At 51.3% G+C, this 12,129-nt stretch overlaps 1 protein-coding gene and 1 long non-coding RNA gene across 6 annotated transcripts in view; one reads left to right on the top strand and one right to left on the bottom strand.

Moving 5' to 3' along the window:
* LOC119455253 (fasciclin-2-like) overlaps positions 1-12,129 on the bottom strand; it is a 123,162-nt gene that overhangs the window by 108,016 nt on the left and 3,017 nt on the right. The window lies entirely within an intron of this gene.
* On the top strand, positions 8,621-9,961 carry LOC125946171 (uncharacterized). The gene is made up of 2 exons (XR_007467434.1): positions 8,621-8,901; positions 9,763-9,961. It is a non-coding gene; the product is annotated as an uncharacterized LOC125946171 (long non-coding RNA).

Genomic DNA, 12,129 nt, shown 5'->3' with positions numbered 1-12,129 from the left:
TGGCACAGCAACGCCCTGCATGCTGCGTATTCGCGGCGGTAACTCTTAGCGCTCACCTCGTGCACTACACAGAGCACAAGCGAGAACCTGCCACTGGTGCCACCGTTTTAGAGCCATCTTCAATGCTATACTTCTAGGCAAACGATAGGACGCGGAAATGCCACCTTCGTCCTCGCGTGACAGTGTCGGTGCATCCGTATAGCTCATATGAAATAGCACGCGTGTGCGACCAATAAGCAATGTGCCGACACGTACAGCTAGACCTCAGAAGTGAAGAAAAATGCAAGTTCTGGACCGCGCCCATGACAGCAATTTCCCATGCTGCATCTCAAATGCGCCCATGTATTACGGTCGGGACGACCGAGGGTTGTGGACCGAGCGTCGAGGTCCCGTAATGGCCAAGCACCGAGCCGGGAGCACGCGTGAGCTATACAGTACCGGTAGGGTACATGCCCCGTCGTCCACTCGAGAGTTCGCAACCCCATTGTGGAGTGTTGGGGGCACGCTGGTGCCGCATCGGTTAGAAGCACGGTGCCAACCAATGCCGCATCAGTAGTGAACACAGTGTGCCAGCGACCACTTCAGTGGCTTGTTCATTTATTCATTTACTTCTTTTGGCTACGCCATACCGAAGCAGCGGCGACCCGATACAAAGCCACAAGCGCCATCGCATAGGCTCCTTAGACGTCCCTCGCACTGATGCACGTTGTCTCGATCTCCCCCTGAGAGTCTAGTTCGGGTTATTCCCGACATGACATGGCGTGTACTGACGGGAACACTGCGGTCGCAGAACCAATGGAGAGACTACTACGCCGCACTTACACCATCCGGCTCGCAACTATCGCACTGAGTCAAAGGTCTAAAGGACCTTAGGCTATACCGGAGACAGCAAAACAAAGAAAACTTTTTTTGTGTGTGTTTTTGCAGCGCCGGAGACGTTCAGGGGAACGTCGAAAGTTCCCGCCATTATTTCGTCCAGCGGCGCGTAGGAAGGAAGACAATTACGGTCGAAGGCAAGTGAAAGCGACCACGGCGCGGCTTCCACGACCGCCAGCAGTTCCGACGCTCGTCGACACCGCACGCACTAAGAACGACGTCGCCGGTTTGGAAGAAAGGTGCAACGGCACAGGTCACGTGCCCACATCCCGCCGGAACTCCTTAACGCCTCGGCAGTGGGAAGCACTGCAGCCGCGCAGGCTGCTTTCCCGAGCCTAATAATTTTTTTTTTTTTTACGATTTTCCCACAGCACTCGGGCAAATTGGAAAAGACCAAAAACAGACGCAGGCTCCACAAAGCCATTCCTTGGTGGCATAGGAGATTCGTACTAGAAATGAAAGAGGCTACGCAACCCACACTATTGTTGCACTTGAGCTTTACCTGCCGAGCGCTCCCGTGTTGGAAATCTAACCCAGAGGACCTTTACGCGATTTGGTTATTTTTGCTAGAACTTCATGTGCGGAAAATCAACGATAAAAGATAATGCGGGCCTACTCCGATAATATTTCCCATCGGTTCTGCGGAGAATCGCAAAGTAGCCAAATGCATGTAGGCGATTTTGACTGAATAGAGCGTCGACAGAAAGCCGGCCCACAGATCCTGAAAATATTTTAAGATCGCTTTTTTTTTTTTCAAGTTTGTTCTTTTGCAGGTCGCCAGACATCTTGACGGTCCACTGGCTCGCCGAAGCTGCCAAAAAGACCAACACTGGAGGGTTCGGTCGGGAGTATTGTCAATGGGGAAACCTGTGAATAGAGAAAAAATCCGGCACACTCACTGTCATCGCGACAACTCGTATCAAGCTTACTGGTGGAAAAGGATAAAGCGAACGAATGAACGAACGAAAAAAAAAAAGCCACGGACGTTAAGGAGGAGGGTTCACCATCGCGCAATGCCGATCGACGCAGCCTTTGACGGCAAGAAGGCGGCTATTCTACGGCGAGCGCTTCGAACGCAGCTGGCAATGGCGAAATAGGGACAAATTAGACGCGCACGGAGCGCACAGCGCGCACACGCAACACTCGCAAGCCCTGCGGCGGAGAATGAAAGACGGTCCACCGCAAGAGGAGAAGCCAGACGGCGGTCACGCAACGAGCAGAATCCAATCCGGCGCCACAGCGGAACACGGGGAAACGAGTCGGCCAGCGACGCACAAAAGGCGGCGGATGATGACCCGACGCCATGCAAAAGCCTCTCGCTGGCCGCTGACGGGAGAACTCGTTCTGTCACGCTCGCCTCTCGAGGAGCACGTGGGCCCGGTGACGTCGCGACGCCCCGAGGAGACATCGGGCCAAGCTGGTCGTCGTGGCCGCTCGAGTACCTCACGGTGTAATACCCGCTGTTCAATGCGGCATACTCGACCAATCGACGCAGGAAGAAGCGGTGCCGCCTCGAGTGCACGACTGCAAGTCGTTCTCTCCTCGCGCCACGAGGGCGCGCACCAGCTGCCCGTCACCAAAGTATGTCGAGTGACAGACAGCTCCCGCAGATTTCGACCTGCAAAAGTGAAGCCAGCGCTTGTCTCCAGTAAATGAGAGGCGCGCCGGCCAGAGCCCGCGAAATGCTCGAGCGACTTCGTTCGTTTCGTGTAAATGCCAGCATCGGAGAACGTGGAGTCGTACTCCCAGGTAGAGTGTACTAGAATATTGTCTAGTACACTCTACTCCCAGGGTACGATTCGCTGGGTTTGTACTGGGCTCCACCAAAAGATGGCGCGCGGATCCCTAGCGCTCGGTCGGCGGTGCGAGTCCAGGAGCAAGGTTCACCTCCGCCGAAGAACCGAGCGGAAGTGCAGCCTCAAGAGACAGATCCGAGGCACGCGCGGGTCACGTGCGAGTGAGCCAGAAAACCCAATTATGAACGAAACCTTATTCTCTTTCTAAACGAACTGTTTCTCGCTTTCTGTTACACAACAGCTATAACATAATGAACGCTTGTGGTATAAACACATTTCTGCGTGAATATTGATACTGTCTCCCACAAAGTTTATGGCCCAGAACAACCCGTGAAAGGAAAATACGGATCGAGCAGGACCCGAACAGCGAAATTAGGGAAGTGAAACCCGCTGAATGCGTTCCCGATACGGCCGCGACGTTTTTAGCTTCAATCGTGTTGTCGCAATGCTCTCTCCTAATTTTTTCTTCCTCCATGATGCCAGAAAAGCTCCGTGAGACGGCTTCGAGTTCGCAGCGATGGATTTAAATCTGTCCGGTTCGACGAAAATTCCGGCGAAGCAGAGATCTTAGTATCATTACGTGCAGGGAAGTTTTACGACTATGGATAAAAGAATTTTTTAACGGAGAAACTAGTAATAATCACACACCTACGGTTAATTTATTACTTGAAGAGAACAGTCGTCCTTTTCCTTTTAACCCTTGTTCAAGCGTGCGGATAGATGTTTGGCCTACTGGCAGTAATTGCAGATAGCCCTCGATTCTAAAAATGTGTTGCGCACGTTTATTGTGATGTCACGATAGTGCGATGGGTTTGTCGACTAACGCTGTCTGCGATTTCCTTGTATTTTTTTTTTCTTGCCTGCGAATTTTGCGCGGCATCTGTGTCACGACTGGTGTGCCGAAAAAGTTTGCCGGCGGATGGCGACAACAGTCCGCTCGGCAAGCGGACTCTGAAGAAGGTCGGTCGCGCAAGGCAAAATCATTTCTCATGCCTTCCGCACAAAGTCAAGTATTGATACTTCGGCAATGCAGACAGCCAATCACGTGACATAGCGCGAGATCTCATCGGTAACGAAACAGCGGAAAACACTTCTGGCAACTTGTCCGGTTAAATACCCACGCGCCAGCAGCTGCCATAGTTCGTTGAAAAAAAGTGTTAATTCCACACATGATGAAAGGGAAGGGATAGGGGGGCCAAGCTTAGATTTTTGTTGTTGAGATGACAAGTAGAAGGTAGAAGGGTGTTTCCGCAGTGCTCCTACAGACGTGCGCATAAGCGCCGATATAAAAGCAGCGGTTGCGAATATGAACCAGCTACAATATATCAGCACGTTTACATTTGTAAAGGCTAAAGCGCCGAGAAAAGGACTCGTTCAATACAGTTTGGAACATCACTGAAGATGTCGAAGGCACAACCCGACATCCTGCGGCGAAACAGAGCGTGCGTGCATACGTGTGCAACAAGTGCCCATATAGAATCGGCTGTGCAGCAACGCCAAGATGGCGTCCCGCGCACTTCAGATGCGCCGGAGACACCCTATGTCGGACACCCTATGTCGGAGACTCGGGATGCGTGCTCCATGGCACAAACAGCAAATCATGAACGGGAGGGGGGATTGAGCGAGCCAGCACGCACACGAAATTGCTGTGCCCGGCCACTTCGCTTCGGAAAGAGGCAACGAGACGCGTTCCGGACGCGATGACGCACTCTTAGCGCACGAGGAAGTCAGCGGCGAACGAAAACAAATATATATATATTCTAGGGATTTACGCGCCACAGAACCATGACCGGATTATGAGGCGCACCGTAGCCAGTGACTCCGGATTCTTGTGGTTGTTTAACGTGAATCTACATATAAGAACACGACCGTTTTGGCATTTCGGCCTTATCGAAACGCGGCTCCCGCGACCTCAGCAGCGCAACGCAATAGCGAGGGGGCTACCGCGGTGGGTAGCAGCTAACGAAGTGTCTACTGGCTGCCTACTACGTGCCCAACCTCGCTTGGCACGCCCAAGCTAGGTTGGAGAAAAAAACAACCTCACGCAAGTGTCAACGGCAAACTTTCGCCGCGGAGACCGCCAGAAGCCAAGAAGCGCGAGTGAGTGCCTCGCGAGACCTGACCCGAGCTGAGCGCTAACCACCTCGGCTAACCGCCACAACCCTGCGTAAAAGCAGGGAGCTTTGGGCGCCCGAGGGCCAGCCAGCCGGGTTCATCGTTCGATTCGGTTCCCTGCCTCGCGGCCGAGCCGTTCCTCCGCCATGCCCCGTTTTGTCGCCAGCTGCCTCGTTCGGGCGTCCGATACAACCCGGCGAGCTGCTCCAAAGTCCGCGGGCCCGTCCGACGCACGGCCAGCCGCGCGCGCCGGCAGACTTCCTTATCGCGGCGCTTCCGAAAGCGCCGCCATGGGACCGGCGACACGGTCGCGCGCGCAGAGGAGACTCTCGCGTAGAAGCGGCGGCGCCGCATGCAGTGCCAACCGGTGTGGCTCGGACGATAGGAAGGGCCTCGCGACCGAAACGTACGCGTGGCCCGTAGACTCTGGACGGTGTTTGCGCACTGGCGACGCGCCATTTGCGCGCCTCTAGCTGGTCTCCCATCCACGGGGACACCGGCGAGCATTTCAAAGGAAACAACGCCAAACAACGTGAAATACGCGCACGCTCAGAGTACGCGAAAGTCATAACGGGCACGCGTGAAAGCTTGTTCAACGGTAGCACTCGCAAAAGATGGAGCAGGCGGTGGCGGTATGCTGAAACATATAGTTAAAAAAAGAAAAAAGGTCATACGGATTCTACAAAAATTTCGGTTACAAATCGGCCCTCCGAAGCAACCAAATTTATACTTAATTTTGCAAATAGTCATTCGGCACTTCCTAAAATGCCACGGAGGAAACTATCTCCGCGACAACGGTGCCCGGCCTTGTGGCACAATAAGCGCAGATGTGGCTTTCGTTGCGTATATGTAACTCGAGGCAGGTGGACGCTCGGTCACCGCGTGCCCCTGTTGTGCAACTATTTGCTGCTCCTAACCGACTCGATGATTACTCATTCAGGGAAACCGTCGAGCATGTTTGTTGGCATACTGCCGTACCAGGTAAATAAACAAGGACGTAGTTAAGGATACCTCGAACGCCAACGAGCGCCTCTAGCTCGCCTCAGAAAATAAATATAAGCGCGACGAACGACTGCTGAATTTTGCAAGCAACTCGGCGATAGCGACAAGGTCAAAACCGCCTACAATAAGCATAAGAGTTAACCCTGCTTGGATGAGCGCCAGTGAAGTGACGAACGGGGCTGAGTAATGCGAACGTCCAAGGGCAGCAAAACGCCCTGGGGACGGAAAAGGGGCGGAGTGTCAGACGAAGGAGTCCCAAGACGATGCGAGGGGATAAGTTGAAACAGAATGGTAGTATGCAGGATTCGTCGCAATTACCGTGGGAAAGACGGTGCTTTCCAAACGCTTTCAATATATGCTTGACAGCGCAAAAACAAGGCAACAATCGGCAGACCATTTTGAGTGCTCACCAACCGAGAAAGGCGCACATGAATTCCAAGCAGCCACCAATATGCTGAGCACCGGCCGGGTTGAGTTAGCTCTACGTCTCGATCAAACAGGAACACATGTTGAACGCATGTTCAAAACAAAACCTGTTAAGGCTCGTAGAAAAAGTACACTGAGAGATCTTGACAGGCGTAAGAAAATTTAAACCTTGAAAATAGCCGCTGTGGAGGACTCCGCATAAATTCGGCAGCATGAGTTTATTTAACGTGCATCCAATGCGCAGTGCCCCCCCCCCCTCTTTTTGTCTTCTTTTTTCTGTTGTTCTTTCTTTTTTGCGTTCTTCGGAATGCGGTCGACGCAACCGGTTGATGGAACCTGCAGCCTCGTTCTCAAAAGCTGAACGCCATAGCCTCCAAGGAAGGTGGTCAGCTGCAAATGACGCCAAACAAGGAAAGAACTTGTGGCGACGCCGCCTTGAAGCTTCCGCACCGACTTCCAAAGACGTCACGGATTTTGACGTCACTTGGTCGCAGCCGCTTAAATGTTTCAATGAGTCCGTGCTTTGGTAAGGAAGCACGGACTCAACATCACGCAACTTTTTTTTAATTTATTTAGCTGCACAAGAACAGACCAAGTAAGATAATACCATAAAATCCTATACGTCACACTTATCGGCGATACTGTACTGGTGAGATTCAGCGTGGGAACTCCTCCTTTAAAGCTCTTAAAAATATGTTTGCGCGTCTAAATGGCATAAATAGTTTCGAAAATGCGCTTTGAACCGTAAAATAATTTCGTTTTTTTTTTAACGACTAAACTGCTGGTTCTCAATAAAGATGCACCCTCTCTCTCTCATGACCATTAAGACCCCTGCACTGCCGAGGAAAGACCTCCTCGCAACGAAAAGAGAAAAAAAAAATTGATGAGATTGGCAAGCATGTGCTTAGTGTTTACTTTAGCCTTACAATCTGTCACCTTGTTATCTCCTGTCTTCCATTTCTGAAGAGCAGACGGGCGTAGTGCCCCTGCCGGTGGCAGCCAGCCTACTCCTTGCATTGTTTCTCTCTCTCTCTCTCTCTCAAGTGCGTAAATGTTTTCAAACCAGATAATACCAATTAGCGCTAAATGTACCCTCAGTTTCAGCACGCAGCTGCCGAAGTCAGCAAGAGACTTCGGCGCCGTTGGCCTGCACTATACTAGTGCCAAACGTCCCACGCTGGTTCTCAGTTAGCGGAAACCGAGCAGGGGTGCACAGCACAACTACACACACCCCTTGAGCAATGCGGCAGTGGCACAACATCCATGCCGAACATAAGTGTTGCACTAGACGTCGAAATGTTCAGTGGGAAAGCTCAGGCGTAACCGGGACCCCCTCATACTGAGCATGAGAGCGCACGTGTCATTGTTATCGAGTACAGACATGAAAAGCATGGACGAAAGTTATAATTTATACGAAAACGATAAAAGGCATACAACACGAATGCCCATGTTTAAGTATGGATGATTATCTATTGACAAGCTGATTATCGTTTCTTAATGACAACCAAAAATGCTCGCCTGCTAAGCCATTTTGGTTGAAGAATTACAAGGACGGCGAAAGAACTTACCACCCCCCCCCCTTCTTTTTCCCCTCACTGCTTGTAATTTTCTCCAACCATGAAAGCATAGAAATTCGCCCAACTTTCGGCACTTTTAAGCCAATTGGTTGAGTATTCTCGACGCTGAAATGTAAGGCCCAACAATAGTCACCAACAGTCATGAGTTCCCGCGGAGTTAAGGAAAAGTAACCGTGCCAAAATAACCAGGAAAAAAAAAAAAGGCACGACCTATGCTCAGATGTATATCGCAGCCCACCACAGGCACCCGAGTTCCAGACACGTGCACGTCGACACCTGAACCCAGCGCTTTCCGGTCTGCACGAAGTCGATCGCTCGACGCGCAAACGAAATACACCCGGTGTCTCACGTAACTTGAACCAAGCTTCTAGGCAAAGAGTACACGAACGACAGGTTCGTAGTCGTCCTTAGAGTATTTTCGGAGGTACCATTAGTTGGTTAATTTAGCTAAAGACAATTACGAAAATCTTAAACATTCGTATTTTAAATATTCGAGCTATTTCCAGGCTCTGAAAAAAAAAAATACGCGATATATGACAAAAAACAAACGAGAACCGTCACTGCGCTCTCAAAATCCCGTTTCCAAAGAACGGACGCCGCGTGTTGCTCTGTAAAAACAGGCACCATCACCGAGGCATCACGTTAGCATAGAGAAAGAAATTCAACAAGAGGGGACAGTCGGCAAAAACTGGCAACAGGAAACACGTCACCATACGTCACGCTATACTTTTGACACCGAACGTTAGCTGCCGCGAGCATCGAAAAAAAAAGAAAGTGAACTTAGGTTAACAGGTATTCATTTATTTTCTTAATTCTTTGCCGCGAAAACTAAACGTTTTGCGTATAAATGAACTTAAGCTTTGCGACTTATTTTCCTTGCCTTACCTAGCCACAGGTCGATGACGCGCCAGTTACATGCGTCATCCGCCAGACACTCCCCCGAAGCCAGCGAGGATGGCTGCGCGCGCGTTTGAGCGCTCGCGCGCGGCGACCCGTCTGTCTCATTCTTTTCTTTTTTAAATGTAACCTGGTTTATTGGGCTCTCGGCGTATTCTTGCGTTCCTTCTGCACTGGGACAAGACACCACTGCACTATTGGACTACGGCAAGGTGAGAAATCTTGTTTCACAGTCTACGACGCAATTAGGCTTACGGCACGGGACCGAGACTTAAGACGCAGTTAGCGAAAAACAGCTCGGCCATCCTGGCGCAGTTAATTTGAGTAAATGAATCGTGCTGAGACATGTTTCCGACGCTTCCTAGGGGACTATTGTAACTTATTTCGGTTTTTGAGCCACACTGGCCGCACAGCGCGCTGTGACGCAGTTAGCGATAAGCAGCTCGGCCGTGGTGATAAAGTTAGTTTGGCGTGTAATAAATCTTAGAGGGACAAGTCTGTGACGTTTTTTGTGGCTCCGCAACAACATATACCTTCTTTCGGTACTCACGCCTGTTGAAAACGCGATGGGCGATTGCCAAGAGTGATAACATGGGGTGTGCTGCTGGCGCCGGCAGAACGCGCGAACGACGAACATATCAGAAACTTGTAATTCGAAAATTACGTCTTCTAAAGGACTGAAAAAAGGCATTGCACCCACGCATTTGTCTTGAATGCCTGTTGCGTCCGTCTCTGTGTATGTCGCGTACCGTCGCGTCGCCCGAGGCCAAGTTTTGGAAACGCGAAGTCGCTCGTGTATTTGTGCTGCCTAAGTGCAGGAAATAATGCCCGGAAATTGGGGAACGCTTGGAAATCAGATGTTTTCATATATGTTTGGGATGAGTCGGGTATTTTCTACGCCATGTATGTAAAAGCGAATTGCTTTTGTTTGTAATGCCGCCCATTCACCGCTTTCGCACGTTTCGCCTCGCAGTATTCCTATGTCTAAATACCAAAATGACTCATGCTTGTAACATGCTGTTACGTGCTTGCAAATGTAACATGCTTGTAATTTACTTTTTTTTTTTTTTCAGCTGGTACCGTCCGGTGGAGCTTCATACAGGAACTACTGCCTTACCTGTTGGTGTCACAACGTTAGATGAACGCACAAAAAGCGCGGAACGAGCTTTTATATAGAGCAAAATAAATATTTCCTCATTGCACAAAAGGTCTTGCGTCTACTTTGTGAAATTGCACGTGGCACAGATTCGATGGGACTTTACGAGATCGTTTGCAATCATTTTTACTAAATAATAAACCGATTGTGCACGAAGAGCAAAAAAAGGGGGAAAAAAGGGAAAAGGGGGGGGGGGCGCAGCTGGCGTGCTAGCTTGCGTTCAAAATATGCGCGCGCAAAACCGAAACCGGGAGTGATGTAAGTGATCGACACCGACCGCTTGGCACGCTGCAGTCAATTCGGCCGCTGGGCCCTATGGGAGTGTCCCCTCTTGTTGAATTCCTTTCTCTATGACGTTAGCGTTGTCTGAAATGATAAGCGATAGGCCGGCGCTGAAGGCGGATCGAAAAGCACTCGTCGGTTTCTGTTAAGATGGATACGCAAGCTTCCTTCTTTGGAAATACGCTTGGCAACGCTGCATGCCAGACGCGCAAACGCGCAGTGACGTCATTTTTTTTTTTTTAATATTCCGCGGGCTTCCTTTGAGGCCTGCAAGAACCACGTAAAAGATAACGCCATAGAAACAACTTCATTCGGTGTTATCTACAACTTTTTACAATCAGACTTTAAGCTCTCAAACAAAATGACATTTTGCACAAGTACTCAACTGGCTAACTACCACCCTTAAAATAAACTCGGGACGACTACGAAGAATGCGCTGATGGTCTCAATCACCTAAAAGTGTTTTGAGAAACACTTTTCTTAAAAGATGGGTTCTAGACTGTAGTTCTGGTAACGTGAAACACCCGTTATACGTTTTACGACGTCACCATGTTGCCGCAATGCAGATTCCCCGTGCGGAGATAAGAACAGTTGGCACCTATGCACGGCGCTTCCGGTATCAGATAACCAGGTGAATACAACGCCGACGTCGGACACCGGTGACGTATCGGCAGCGAAGACGCACTATTACGGCGACTCTCGTTTGACCATCGTGCGGGAGGAGAGGGCCAGCAAGCGTGTCTGTCATGACGAGACCCGGCTTTCGGACGCCGCTCGAAGAGCGCTGCGATCTCGTTCGCAGTGGGGAAAACACGGCGGCCGCGCAGCCATTAGCGCGTCGGCGTGAACGTGCACGACGCCCGAGAGAGGCTGACACGACGGGAAAGAGCTCCTCGGATCGTGATGCGCCGAGGAAGAAAGCGCACGGCCATTACGTCAGACTCGGGCGAGGAATTCGAACCTTCGCCTGCTGCAGCCACCGCCCAGGCGAGGAAACCCACGCACAGGTTCCCTCCCGAACCCGCGCCCCTCCCCGGCTTGATCTCGAGGGGAAGGTCAAATGGAGAATCCGGGGTGAAGAACCACCGCCCGCGCCACGAAAGACAGCAAGATACCGAAAGTGAGAAAAGGGAGGGAAAAAAAGTGTTTTCGCTTTCTGGGAGCAGTAGTACAGCAAGGGGAGCCTGGTAGCAACAACCTCGCGTCGTTCGAAAGCGCTTCTCTTTGTGCCGAAACGCGACAGTCGCATGCAGGGCCAAACTCAATAGGGGCGGCGTCGCCGCGCGCGCGTCAGTGGCGGTATGCGGAGAATGCGCGCCGCCCAGGGATCCCGCATCCTGAACTGGAAACTCTGGCGGGTGCGGTGCTTACACCATTATGTGCACTACTGCGCGGTGAGTTGCCTTCGGTGTCGTCGTTGCTAGGCGGCAACCTTGCCCTCCCACCCCGCAGCGCCGGACTGCCCAGTGAAACCGCTGGACACGGCACTAATTAAGCGTCACTCATGCCGACGACCGGGCGCCGGAGACGTCCGTCTACTCGGACCCGCTGTCTGGCAAAATCAGGTGCACACAAGCCGCCCCTGTACTTCTCATGCGCCGGCGCACTCTCTCGGGCAGGCGCCTCTTCTGCGGCCACTTTAATCGCATTGCGCTGAACGGAGGTTCGCTGGCGCGCACGTCGGACTGACGATTTATCGAAGACTAACCAGACACGTCACAATATCTTGTATTATAGTAAGAAACTCGCTCTTATCAATGAGAGGCGGCCACAAGGCGTACGAGTTTATAGAATAAAGGGTGCTTATGTTCAAAGCAAGGAAAATTCTCTTGTGCCCGTTGAGGAGCCGGCGCGACGGCTACGATCCCGTCGCTGAGACTACGAGAAGCAACAAAAACCTGCTACCCACCCCAACAACAGGAAATATGCAAATGGTCAGGCCGCTATAGAATCGCAACGCTTCCTGCAAGACTCCTGATGCGCGGTGTGGCACTGCTACAGT

This window comes from Dermacentor silvarum, chromosome 6 (assembly GCF_013339745.2).
Source record: "Dermacentor silvarum isolate Dsil-2018 chromosome 6, BIME_Dsil_1.4, whole genome shotgun sequence".
Lineage (NCBI taxonomy): Eukaryota > Metazoa > Arthropoda > Arachnida > Ixodida > Ixodidae > Dermacentor > Dermacentor silvarum.
This window is presented reverse-complemented; position numbering and strand designations above follow the sequence as displayed.